Source organism: Protomyctophum bolini (assembly GCF_963924005.1).
Source record: "Protomyctophum bolini genome assembly, chromosome: 6".
NCBI lineage: Eukaryota > Metazoa > Chordata > Actinopteri > Myctophiformes > Myctophidae > Protomyctophum > Protomyctophum bolini.
The window spans coordinates 22,063,562-22,077,951 of NC_137867.1; the positions used below are offsets into that span (position 1 = coordinate 22,063,562).

A 14,390-nucleotide genomic window follows, 5' to 3' on the forward strand; every position below is an offset into this window, starting at 1 on the left:
AATTGAAGTAAGCAAATTTGAAGTAAGCAAATGAGATGAGAAATGTACCAAAGCAGCAACTTGTCTGACTGCTTGTATGATCAAACTACAGGTATGTGACAACACTCAAACATTAGATAGGCTAGTAGTAAACAAGAGGCCAAGGGAATGTATGGGGGGGATATATGGAAATTGAAATGGTTGTTTCATTATATTCCTTTTCATTGTGCGGTAGTAGAAAGGGAGACAGAAGAGCTGATAAGATGCTCCAGTAATGCATAAGCATAACAGCTGCTACTGAGATCAAAACACCCCCCAATCCCAGACGATGTCTCACATTACGATAGCCGAGTATTGGAGAAAAACACTCAGATGAATTAATCCAATGATGAAATACTATAAAAATAACAGATTGGTAGTAGTATCTGGTGTATTACTTACCGTTCTTCTTCGTTCTTCTTCGCGTCTAATACAAGTCTGTCAGCCTGTAAACTAGGCGCACATTCCGCACAATAACATTTTGTTCCCGAAGCGTGTAGTGTACTGACACAACCTTTGAAACAATTGCGTAACAGCACACGTGTTTCTTGTAGCTCTATTTTGAATTATGGGTATTGTAGTCCAAATACATTAATCTGGTCTAGTGGGAAGAAGGAGTAGGCTACGCATGCAGCGTACATCCATGCACCCCCGAAAATGTAATTAATATGTCTAATTTACTGTTAATACTGTTTTTTGTTTTTTCATGTTTATCACACTTATATGTCATTTTTATTATGTATTGTATGTGGAACATTTACATTGCCTGTTATTTTTTTTCATTTTTATTTTACTGAATTACTTATCATTGTCGATAATATTCTGAAACTGTCATACAAAAAATGCCTAATAAAAACAGTATTAAAAATATATAGTCTAATTTATGATTAAAAAAGTGTTGAAAATAAAAAGTTGTCAAAATGTCCCATGATGTACCATTTTTTAAATGTCCATAATCGAAAAATTGTCAATAGTGACAGCCATATAGTCCAGAGTAGCTCTGTTACATAGCTCTAATGCGTTTATGCAACGCATTAGAGCTATGGAACAGAGCTAAGTCCATGTAGACTATATGTTTTGAGGGTCAAGGAGCCTTGACCCTCAAAACATGGGTCTGGACATTTATTTTTTCAGGATCCCAATTAAACTATTCTTAAAGTTACCGCATAGTGGCATAATAATAATATCTGGGACTTATATAGTGCTTAGCCTTTTCCTAATACCCAAAGATGCTTTACATGTGTGGGGCGGGGGGGGGGGAGGACGCATAAGAAAAGGACAACTTTATTATGGAAAAAAAGAGTAAAATAAGAATAAAAACCAATAAATGTAACAAGTTAAAAACACATCACCTAGGGAATGCTATTCTGAACAGGTGGGTTTTCAGTGTGGTTTTGAAGGTGGGGAGTGAGGGGGCATCTCGGATGTGTTTGGGCAGGGCATTCCAGAGGGTAGGGGCGGTCACAGAGAAGGCCTTGTCGCCCCAGGTTTTGAGTCTGATCTAATCTTCTTGGGGATCACAAGGAGGCCGGCGTCGCTGGACCTGAGGGAGCGGGATGGTGCATGTGGCTCGAGGAGAACGGAGAGGTAGGGGGATCGAGCCAGGTTGTGCAGTGACTTGTAGGTGCCTAGGTGGTGAGGAGTAGGCCTATTTTGAATTCTGAGGGTGTCAGGGAGGGGCGGAGACGAGCAATGTTTTTGAGGTGAAAGAATGCTGTTTTTGTGATGTGGTTTACGTGGGGGGAAATGAGAGGGTAGGGTCGAAGATGACACCTAGGTTGCAGATGTGTGTGGAGGTTGTGACAAGGGACCATCGATGGTGAGTGAGGAGTCCTGGGTGTAGGCGTGTAGCGTGTGACGGAGTCGGGACCGATGATGATTATTTCAGATTAGCTGCAGTTGAGTTTTAGGAAGTTTTGTTGCATCCAGGTTTTATGTCTGTGAGGGGTGGCTGCGGTGATGGTTGAGGTTGAGAGCTATAATTGTGTGTCGTCTGTGTCGTAGCAATGAAATCGAAGGCCGAGGATCTGACCACGGGGAGGATGTAAACAGGGGGCCGAGCACAGAGCCTTTTGGGACACCAAGAGTGACTGGGGCAGTGGAGGAGGTGCAGTTATGCATGCATGCTGGTATAATCACATTTGCACCAATGTTTTTAGCCATCTGTAAAATAAATGCTTATTAAACTTTCTTCAACAATGTATTCATCTATACCTTTCTTCCAATCGAACTCCTCTGGGAAAATCTGGGAGCCAATCCAAGTTGGGGTATAGCCTACCCATAGGGACTGGGCTTCTGGGATGTCTAATTAGGTAGGTGAGTCAATTTATGAAGAAATATCACTCATCCCCCAAAAAATGGATACAAAATGTATTTCAATGGATTCTGGTATTGGTCATGCTAAATAACATACTAAAAGTCTACCAAAATCTACTCCCCAGAAAGTCGTCATTTTCAAGAATGCGTCCCAGACGGAGTTTAAAATGGCCATCTTAAATGGGAAAACATTTGCAAAGTATTTTTCTACTTATTCTAGTACATCTGGACATGCTTAACCCTCTAACACCCGCATTAATTTCTACTTGCAAAAAATAGATTTCAACCTTACTACTACTTTGCACTACTAGGACTGACACTAAAAAATATGTTATACATAATATACTATACATTTAGGAAAATATATGTCCGGGAAAGGCGTCATTTCAAGATCTTGTTAAAAATGGCAGCTCAAGCTTATAAACACTTATAGCCTACTGTATATCTCAATTGAAAAAAATATATATTTATACAAAAGATTTTTCACTTGATTCTTGTACCTGTAGACAGGCTTTAACATACAAAATATTTAGGAAAATACACCTTCCGGAAAGGCTTCATTTTCAAGATGGCGTCCAAAATAGAAGCCGGTGTCGCTATACTGTATATCTCAATAGAAAAGAATTATACACTCGAAAGAGGGGCAATAAGTCACAACTTGGCCCCGTTGCTGAGTTGGTTTGGCTTCCCCTGTTTCACAGTCTGCTGCTCACCTCCTCTCACCTTCCCTCCTCTGGCATCTCCTCGCAGCCCCTCCACAGACGGGTCCTGCAGCCACGAGCAGACAGGGCACCCCGCCTGGTGCCAACCACCGGCTGGGGTGTCCCTGTCCTCGGTCCCCCGACTCCGGCCCCCATCCATGGCCTGGCCATGGATGGGGGTCTCCTTCCCTCCAGCCATATAGGTACGTCCGTCTTAGTGGGCAGAATTTATGTTGGTTGAAATCAGGTGATATTCTTGGCCAGATCTGACTAGTCTTGGTTTGACTTGATCTGGCCCCAATCGAGATGCCACTAGTTCGTCCTCCAAGTCCTGACCGTGCTTGCATCATGTCCAGACAGACACCCCTGCCCTCACTGTAGAAACGGGAGATAGGCTCCTGCCTATGGGCCTTAAGGCTCCAATTGGCCTCATCATCAACATCATCATCATCATGTACTTTATTTGTATAGCACTTAAAAAAATGAGTTACAAAGCACTTCACACAGCATTAAATACAACATCGATAAACAAATAAAATGTTTTAGAAGCATAATAAAAGTGCATGAAAGGATATGTGTAAAAAAGTTGTAGCCTACAACAAATGTAATAACATGATATCATATAATAATAAAATAGTACAAAGGCAATGGAAATTGGAAAACATTAAAAAGCATAAGAGGATACGAAAGTCCATGCAACATAATAATCACATTAAAAGAGAAAAAAAGCTAAACACAACATACTAATCAAGTAAGCATGTCTATCAAAGTTTGTTTTGGAAAGTGATTTAAAAGGGAACACTGAACTAGCCTGATATCCTCATAAATAACATTAATAAATATAAAGGAAACACTAGAAGACTCTAGTGGCTATATCTTTATTTGTATTGTAAATTAGTGATTTGCCATAATAGAATAGATCAATGTAAATGAATGAAACCCCCAATTTACCTGATTTTAGATAAACATGTAGTTTACCTGTATCACCAGTAGATGGCGTGGAGGAACTTAAAATGTTAAAATCCCCCTTAAACGGGGCATACTTCAAAGATGATCGACAAGAGGATGCAATCCGTTTAACAGATGCGTCACATTCTTAATTCTTGGTGAGATACTTTTTGAAGAAAAAAAAGAGCAGCTTTCATTCTGATAAAATTAAATAGTTAAAACATACCTGATACCATACAGGTTAAATCATACCAATCACTCACAATAATATAGCCTACATTTTAGGCTGTTTCTGACATTTTAACATTTTACTGTTTCTGAAAATAATGTCTTAAATCACTGTTAATTCAGTAAATCTCCATTCAAATGTATGGCTTGATCAATATTGGACAGAGACATGTTTTAAAGGGATAGTTCAAATTTTTTGAACTTAAGTTGTATAGGCTATGCTTGCCATAAATAGTGGTTGCACTTACAACTGTATTAATTGATTGCCTGAGTCCCGTGGTGGGAGTTCTGCTCTGGTTTTGGTGAATATCAAGTAGTTCCGGTCATTTTGTGGGGGCCACTGGGGCCACGCATTAAAGTAAATTAATCCACAAAACTTGAACGTAATTTGTATTGTTGACCTATTTCTAAAATATTAGCGCAACTTTCGTTCAACTTAGCTGAGGCCATGTCATAACAGGTATGAGCTTCCCTCCATACATAGTCGTCTGGCTACGCGAGACTACTCCATCCATGATACCTTAAAGACCCCAGCCACCCCATGGATGCAGTCTTTCAGCAGCTGCCAGCTACCATCTGACAAGTGGTACCGCAGCCTCGGCCGCACAAATACACACACAAACACACACACACACACACACACACACACACACACACACACACACACACACACACACACACACACACACACACACACACACACACACACACACACACGAGGGCCTAGTGAGAACTCTAGTTTTCGCCGGCTGCTGGGCGAGCTGCACAAATAACTTTGGGGCAGGCCTGTCTAGAGTTGAAAAGGACAGGTATCAGTCAAAAGGAAGACATTGAAAAAGAAGGATGGGTGGGGAACGATCAATATATGGAATGTCAGAACAGGTTCTGATATATATCCATATACTAATGACATCAGGGACCTCCATATATGGGCTTAATTGTGACAGCAAGGTCACATTTACTATGACATCAGGGATCTCCATCCCTGATGATGTCATGCGATGTCACGAGACCTATATGGGCAATTGGGCACCATACAGTATTTGAGTGATACACTGACTGACTGACAGGAAATGCATGATTCCATAGTTATCTGTGACCTTTGCGGCAACCACAGTGGTTATCATGAGACTGTCACAATATGATCATATATTGGCATTCCGGCCATATATGGGCTTATTATTGATCACAGTCAGGGGTCTCCATTTACATAACAGGGATTGTATTAGGGTATCAGCTGGTAATGCCCATGTATGGAACTTTTTCACGTGATGTCACGGTGATGTCATGATGACCTGGGACCTGGGGGCTTGCCTGGGGATACCAGGGGACTGATGTCACGATGACCTGGGGCTTGACTGGGGTGGAATGACAGGGATTGTGAGTGAGGTGATAAAAACGCTTTCATAGTTTTCATAAAGTTATCTGCGACCTCTGGTCGCAATTATATTTTTGTACTATTTTTCTGCTATTTATATCTTGTCTTGAAAGATTGCAATGTAGAGGAGCCAAAAACCAAGAATTATACTCTCTATTATATCTCTCTATTATATACTATTATATATGTACTGTATAATAGGATGTAACAGTAAAGAATCTTGAATAATGTATTTGTCATGTTGCATCCTCTCTTGTAAACTTCTAGTTCAATTGAATTGGTGATGCAATGTTGTGAGAGAGAAACCAAGCCCTTGCTGCAACAGTGACTGGTAGACATACTGTACTAGTTTGAACTCACCACACACACTGATGTCATGGTTCAAAAAATACAGCTCTATTTCGCCTTTATTTGAACTTGACTTTTCTCTTTTATCTTATTGTCATTCTTTCTTCTTTCATTGATATTTGAAATAATGGGCTTCTTGTGGCAGTTGTTTACCAGACAATGAGGTTTGATATCTTGGATAAAAGACGAGAAACACGTCTTATTCTTTGTGGAGAAGTGTAACCTTAAACAGGTAATTAACAAAAGCATTAGGTTTCAGGTCACTCCCTTTGGCGCCACAGGGCACCACAGATTAGTGAGAAAATAAGCCCTGTGCCAACTTTGCCAAGTTACATACGCTAGTACCACAAGTTATTCATGGACATTTTTGAAAATGAAATTGATCTCTACAACATAAGTGTTCCTTACCGCGTTGTTAATTTGTGAATGATGCAGGGGAGTCTGTGAACAGTAGTATAGAACTGCGTAAGCTCCAACCATTAGAGCTGACTATGATGTATGGTTGGTGAAACCAGTCACTGTTTTACAATTGTATTGGCATATTGTAGCCTATCGTAGTACCCTTGAGGTTCTGTAATTGCTGCATATTTAGATAGATGATAATTATAGTTATCCAGATGTATACTCAGCTGGGTACTTGTTTATATGTATTAGCCTTAGGTATAGGCTATGTATTGTAGCCTATGCTGTTTGCATGTGCACACAGAAGCAAGCATGTATGTTATTTAGATATATTATGTTAATTAAACACGTATTCTAAATTACTTGCTATGCTTTAGTTACTTTTGCGGCACTTGTTTTCTTGCCATTGTATTTTCCAGACCCTATAGTGTTGGTTGAGTAGGCTGCGTACTCTGATCTGGCACTTTGTAAGTGCTTATATATTGTAATTTAGCCAGGGTCTAGAATATTTCCACTGTTCGGGATTCAGCTTTGGCCTCCTATGTTTGTTTTGCTGTTAGAGAGACTACAGTTAACAGTTGTCTAGACGTCTTCTGTCTTTCCTCTTTAACTTAGACTTTCTCTCTCCTTTTCCCTCTTTCACGCCTTCGTTCATACACTTATCCATCTTCCAAACATCTCCTCTTTCTTTCTTTCTCTCTCACTCACTCGCTCTCTCCCAAATAATTTCAATCCAGAAGTTTGGTCTTTGGGACTGGATCCAGGGTGGCCTCATTCAGACCAGTGAGAAACAGCCAGTGTGTGTGAACAGCCTTGTCCCCCATCGTGCCCGCTGAACAACAGCTACGAGTGCGCTGAGACCCTGGGGTTTGAAGTCCATAACATTTGATCCATGGGAAACCCTGGTACACAATGATGCCTGGGGACAATGTGGGCCCAGTTTGGGTGTCCCCTGAGGGCCACCATAGCCTGGAGATCCTATAACCTGTCCTGGATACATCACCCCTCAGGGGACCATGCCACTCCCATTTGAATCTACTGTACTGGCCTGGTAGAGCAGCCTGGGCCTGCTAGAGTTACACATAGTACTGTGGAGAGATTGAGGGCACAGCCTGTCTCTGGCTATACTTCTGTGTTTGTGCACAGTGCTGTATGTGTGTGTGTGTTCATCTGGTGGAGGCAGGGGTGGGGTGGGATAAGACACTATTTGTGTGGTTTGGGTGTGTGTCTGACATGCATGCGTGCATGTGTGTGCTGTATGGGTGTCTTCGGCAAGCCAGAAAACACCCTTTATTCTATGACTATTCTGATGACATCTGATCATACAGTTTCATTCGCTATAGTAATGACCACACGTTCAACAAAATACAATTAAGGTAAGGTGCAGACTGGCAATCCAGGGACATATAGGGTCATATATGGATGCACCGCATGTGATCGAGGCATGAGTCGCAGCCTCGCAGGGCATAGACTGCCAGGGCATTGAGCTATGTGAGCCTGCAGGGCACCATGGAAGCACCACATGCAGGCATGCACGTTCAGGGCTCAGCTAGGGATAAGGCACAAAGGCCGGGAGGGTCGTCATCAACACATGGTATTTTGGCTTTGGGGTCCATGGTGCATGCTGGTCTGGCAAAGGACATCAGGAACTTGGGGACTAGAGAAGATGAGAGAGATGCTGGAATAGAGGGAGAAGAAACAAAGGGTGGGTAGGGCATCATATAGATAGACAATTGTTACAGTATTTTCAAACAGCATGAGTATTTTTTTAAGATGATATTTTAGTTGACACAGGGAAAGGCCAGGTTCGTTATTGGGTATACAGTACAAAACAAACTCACCTCTTATCTTTGCTGATTTAATCCCTGCCTTCTCTAGGGAACTGCTTGATCTTGGTGGTCAAGTAGTGTGTATACAGTAATATACTTCTCCACAGAGGTCGTGAAATATAAGATTGTTTTATTCTTTGACACATCTCTTCCACTTCTGTGTAGAAGAGAATATAATTAAATTAATGATCCATGTTTTATCTGCACACACACACACACACACACACACACACACACACACACACACACACACACACACACACACACACACACACACACACACACACACACACACACACACACACACACACACACCCTAAATGATTTGTACAAGACTGAGACCTATATATATTTTATATACGATCACGAGTGCATAGATTGGCCTAAATCCATCAATCACACTGATTGATTGAGTCGAAATGTCCTTTGGTTTAGGTTCAAATTTAGTTCAAAATGTCCTTTGGTTTAGGTTCAAATTCAAACCAGCATCCATGGTGACTTCAACCTGTCTGTCGTTCTCTCTGTGTCATATAACGGCTTCTCTGTCCCTCACTCTTTCTTCCTTGAATGGAATTGACATTTTACAACTCAATTCACAGACTCTAGCTGAACCCCTTACCAGATCCCTGCCTGTGTCGTCTGAGGACAAAGGAGTCTGTTGTTGCTTGTTGGGATAACTGAGTGTGGGACCATGGGTCACTGTGGTGAGCTTAAGGAATGACGGGGTCCTGAATCCAACACATTCCAGATGGTTTTTAGTGATGTGAAAATCGGGAATCTGTCCCATTTGGACATCCAAACGGTAATTTCCTTCACCTTCCTTTACAATGAACACCCAAATGCACATAATAGTATGGTACTGTAGTTGTGTAGACACAAGCACATACACATAATTGGTTTCAAAGCACACACAAGCTCATACTTTGTTTCACTTATTGTTCAGCGATAAATGGGCAAGATATCTTTTCTTGGAAATTTGGAGAATATTGCATTTTAGCTCACATGAGCTGACTAGTAGTAAGAGACAGGTTGTTCTTATATATTTATATTATTATTTTAATGTTTTATTTTTTGCGGCTTTCGCCTTTATTATTTTTTTATAGAGGGACAGACAGTAGGCTGACAGGAAATGGGGGAGAGAGATGGGGGAGTGACATGCAGTGAAGGCCGTCGGGATCGTGAGTCAAACCTATGGCACACTGCCAGACTCGGGCTACCGGCCAAGGTGCCTGGACCTCTGAGCCACGGCCCAGGCCAGAGACGGGTTGTTCTGAATACATTGTCTAGTTGTTGTAGTACAACGCAACACTGGCAGGAATATCGTTTGTTTACTGCTGGAAGTAACTAAGAGTACGATTACTCTTAAGAGTATAATATTTATACACTCTCAGATTTCTGACTTTTACAATGAAATGTAATCTTCTGTCAAATAAGCAAGAAGGGCCAACTACAGCATGATGATTTGACGGAGGAAATATCATTCTTCAAACTCCAATTGTCAGATGGAAGACAAACATTGTTAATAATAGTTACAGTTTATATATTATAAACATTCACATAACATACAAGTAGCAGTGCCCTTTAATGCAGTCATCCTAGCTTCACATACATCTCTATAATGATGCATAAAACATTCAATATCATAGGAAAATGAACACAATGGTAATATGGCCTTTTCAATGGAAGTAACTGTTGACAAATGCTGAGAAGAGGTTTAGAGAGGTTTGAGAGACAGGGCCAGTAAAATAAATTAATTACGTGTATTTATTATCATACTGTAACAGACGTATACACAACATTTGTCTTTCTCAAGAGACTTTAATAGCCAAGGCCACCTTGGTTTACAATACTCTGGTGGAGGTTTAGTAAAACATCTGACTGGGGCACTTAAAACATGTAATCACAACTTAATGTGTTATGTCTAAGGCTATAATTGATATGATGTGTATTTAATGCTTCTGAACCATGACAGAGTATATTAACCACTAGCAGTACCCAATCCTTACAATAACTGTTAATAGTTAGTAAGTTCTTTTTTTATGAACAAAATGACACATTTTAGAAAATGTTCATGTGGCATTTCTTCCTCTGCCTAGTGAGAATGTGCGTGCACAATTTCACGATGTGTTCATGATTTGCAGCATTTTGTTTGAAACTGAGCACTCCTGCTAACTTTGGAAGCCATGCAATCTTAGCCAATCAGGATGGACGAAATCTGAAAGACCCGTTTCGGCTCTAGAGAGACTGTGTACCAATTTGTGTGATGTTTGGACAAAATCTGTAGGTGTACTGTCCAAAAACAAAGCAGCCTCCTCGTGGTGCTATAACAGGACGTTCTGGAAATTTTGGGGCAGAGGTTCATCGCATCCAGGGAGTGTGTGTGCAAAATTTGGCATCGACCGGGTGCCAGAGATTAGCTGTTCACAGACGGACGGACAGACACACGGACGGACACACACACGGACACACGGACGGAGTACAAAACATACTCTCTCCTAATGCCTTCGGCCTGGTGAAGACAATTATGGAAAGTCTAAACCAGTTTAAACAGATGCATACTGTGGCTAGTTAGCTGTTAAGAGGATTGTTTGAAAATGTTTAACCCTCAGTGTATGTTATGGCACACAACAAACTACCTTTTTTGACCTCATGTCACTTTAATGTTTTTAAATATAAAATATGTAGTACATACAATGTGTCCTGTGTTGTGACTCTGACTCACGTGTCCCATGAAATGAGTCTATGGTGGATTTTTATGAAACAAACACTTTACAGATTGAAAGAGAATAATTCAAGCTTTCCCTACAGCTGCAATGTTGGTGATTTTGACGTTGTTTAATATAATTAGATAGGACTTTTCTGTTTGGATGAATGGGCTGTCTATGGGAAGTATCACCTATATGTAACACCTTGCTGGCAAGATGGCTGTGGTCTGAATATGGCCAATTGTAAACATTCTTATCCAGCTTCTTATCCGGCTAAGAACTGTGAGATCAGAGCAAATGGAATGAACCCCAACGACAAGTTAATTGTCATGTAGAAACAATCTAGTGCTTGAGAGTAACTAGGTTACGAGACTGGTAAACATCCACATCTGTCTAAACAACATGCTATCTAAATAACATTCTGTGGTCAAGCAAACAGTATGGCTATCTAAATAACATAATGTGACCAAGTAAAACCAACGTACTGTATTCTGCATAGTAGTGCGCAAACATTGGCAAGAATGCGAGAATGACGAGAAAGAAGGGATACAAATACACATAGTGCTATGGGCGGGGGTGAGGTTCTGAAGAGGTGAGTGAGTCCTGGTGGGGGGGTTCACTAATTTCACAGCTTGGGAGCCAGGAGGGGAAATAGGCCAGGTTGCTTGGAGTGTCAAGAACAGACTAACAGACTTCCTGTTTTATCTATAGAGCAGGAAGCAGTGTGGAGGTGGATCCTGTTGGTAAGATTGATATTGATGAAAAAAATGTATTCACAGTATGAAGAATGAGTAGATTTCATACGAAAGCACAAAAGTTACTGTGGACGACACCATGATAATTGGCATTACAACAGGGTCCATCATTTTCAATTCATCAGAATCTTGCACTTGAGTGTCTTGTATGCCATCACCAGTGTTTTGAAAAGAATACGGGCAGTAACCACAAAAGGGGGTAGCCTGTAGCCATATGACATTTGGCAACAAAATGTCATATGGCCTATAGGGCCCTAGGCATTGTGGGCCTGGCTCTTCCTTCGTCTGACCGGAAGTGTGGCAGTCCTTCTTTGCATTGGGTCGTTGTTGCCACTGAACAGCAAAACATCTCAGTCTCGGTTGGGGTCGGGTTCTTCCTCACGGAAAAAGCGGTTTGGGCTGCCAGCCGTTTCACCTAAGATGGTCGGCCAAGACGGCCATCCTCTGTCTCTCAGTCTCCAGATGTCACCACACTTTTCATGGTTGTCACTCGTCGCCCAGTCTGTTCCTGGTTGTCACTCCCACCCCCAGAGTTTTGTACTGATGCACAAACTTGGACATCATCAGTGTTCATATCTGTAATATAAATTGTAACCAACTTCCACTTTCCAGTGAATTCTAACTTGGCATCACAAGACTCTAAATTAGTCAGTCTAATTATATGAATCGATGGCTCTAACTTTCATAGCAGCAGTGATTAGCACCACTAATAATTTGAGTCCGCTCTGGCCTACTCTCCACTCCAGCTCTCAGTGTAGGTGCAGAGAGAACCTGTCCAGTATTTCTGAGGCCCATGGGATGACAGAGGACAATCATAACAGAGGAGATTCTCTCTCACAGCTATTCAGCAACAAAATGCCTGCATGGAGGCTAATAATGGTTATCATGTCTCGGAGGGTTGATTACTGAACTGACATGAAAAACGTCCTTTTATGGGTCAGTATTATTATGAATAATGATAGCTGACAGCTCCAATGATTCCCCACACACTTCCTGTCTTGCAGGTGGTGTGTCCATCCACGTGTATTATTTTCATTACAAAATGCAACTGGTCAGGCTCCTACTTGGCCTCACCCACCTCACCCCTGCCCACTTTGACATGGCTTAGGGTCGACGACAGAGTACAGCATCTTGCAACAAGATTCGATACACCACCAAGATACCCATGTATACCTGTCTAAATACTTCCTTAATGTTAACGAAGTCCACACCCACAACACCAGAGAGAGTGCAACAAACCATGTACAACCCAGATTCGGCACAAACAAGGGACTAAATTATTTTCGCTCCTATGCCACCAAAATGTGGAACGCCCTACCAACAGTCATTAAGACATGTTAATCCCTTGACTCCTTCAAAACCACTCTCAAAGGGCACCTGCAGACGGCTGCAATTCGAAACTGGCCCCCGTAAAATGAATCCCCCCCCCTTTCCCCCCCCCCCCCACTGTATATGTTTCTTTCCCCTTTTTGCTTCCTTGATGAATTCCTGTTCTGTTCTATTTGTAGGTCTCTAAATGTTTTGATGAATTGAACATGGTGGACCCTCTTGTAAACAAGTGTAATGCTTAATTGGGCCGTCCACTCACAGTTAACAGTCTTTGTATTGAGTTTGTGCTTGAAATGTACTGTAATTCTGCAAACTGTTAATAAATATTTCAATCAATCAATCAAAATTGATTTTTAACATGGTTGATAACGATTATAGGTAAAAATATATATAACTCCCAGTACTTAGGGTGTTCCTCCCCCATTATGCACCCACGATCATTTACTTGTTTGTTCACTTCGGTCGGTTGGTCACCTTTTGAAATCAATTAATGTTTTAATGAAAGGTAATGAGAATAAATGACCAGAAACTTGCCTTTAACTGTTTGTTTACTTTACACACATTTACTTGGTTGTATTGACTTGATACCATCATTATCATTTATCAGAAAGGTTAAATAAAATAACATAAAGTAATAGCTGGATAAGCCAATTGACACATTATGAATAAAATGGCTGGTACATGTTGTCACTGGAATGTCATTATAATAGCCTTTAAAAATAATATCTGTAAGATAGACCTCTCTTTTATTAAACACAGAAAAGAATGACACCAAAGATGAGTTAAATGGGGTTATTATGACTAAAGTGATGACTTGGATTCACACCTACTGAGTCTTCACCAGTCTTTTACAGTGCATGTTAATTATAATACAACCGCATTTGTCAACTCATTGCCCCCCCCACACCCCATCAGACCTCAGACCCCATGCACAGGTTTTTACATCACTCATATTTGCACAGACTGTTTCTTTCACAGCCAAAAGTACTAGTTGTGCCACCAGTGCTCAGTAAACATTTACCAGCTCTGTTTACACAAGCAAAGAGCTCCATGGTTTCCCAGAAAAAGACCAAAGTGAACTTTGAAAAGTGTGCAGGAGGAATTGTCTGTCTGAATGCAGCAGCAAAGGGGTGGGACTGAGGTTGATTAATGATCAGTGTCTATTCCGTCTATTCGGCCACTAGCCAAAGTAAATCTATGAATGGATCATGGCTCCATGGTGTTTTTTGTGACGGATGGAGCCAGTTGTGATTCTTTCTTTCTTTGTTTATCACTCTCCACGGGCATCTCCAGAGATTAGAGATCAGCCTGGCTGACCATATGAAGCGTGACTGAGGGAATGAGGCTGAGCCCCACAAGAAAGTCCTTTTCTCTTGTCTGAGTTTTATGGAGTAGTCCCACTAGTCCCCCCTCCTTACGTTACTTTACTGGCT

The 14,390-nt window shown here is 41.3% G+C and overlaps 1 protein-coding gene across 3 annotated transcripts in view; it reads right to left on the bottom strand.

Moving 5' to 3' along the window:
• Positions 1–490, bottom strand: part of LOC308317729 (G-protein coupled receptor-associated protein LMBRD2B-like) — a 17,754-nt gene extending 17,264 nt beyond the window's left edge. For all 3 annotated transcript variants that reach the window (XM_080766999.1, XM_080766998.1, XM_080766997.1), the window contains exon 1: positions 421–490. The gene's annotated coding sequence lies outside the window, so the exon portion shown is untranslated. The remainder of the gene's footprint in view (positions 1–420) is intronic.
• Positions 491–14,390: the final 13,900 nt, after the last annotated feature.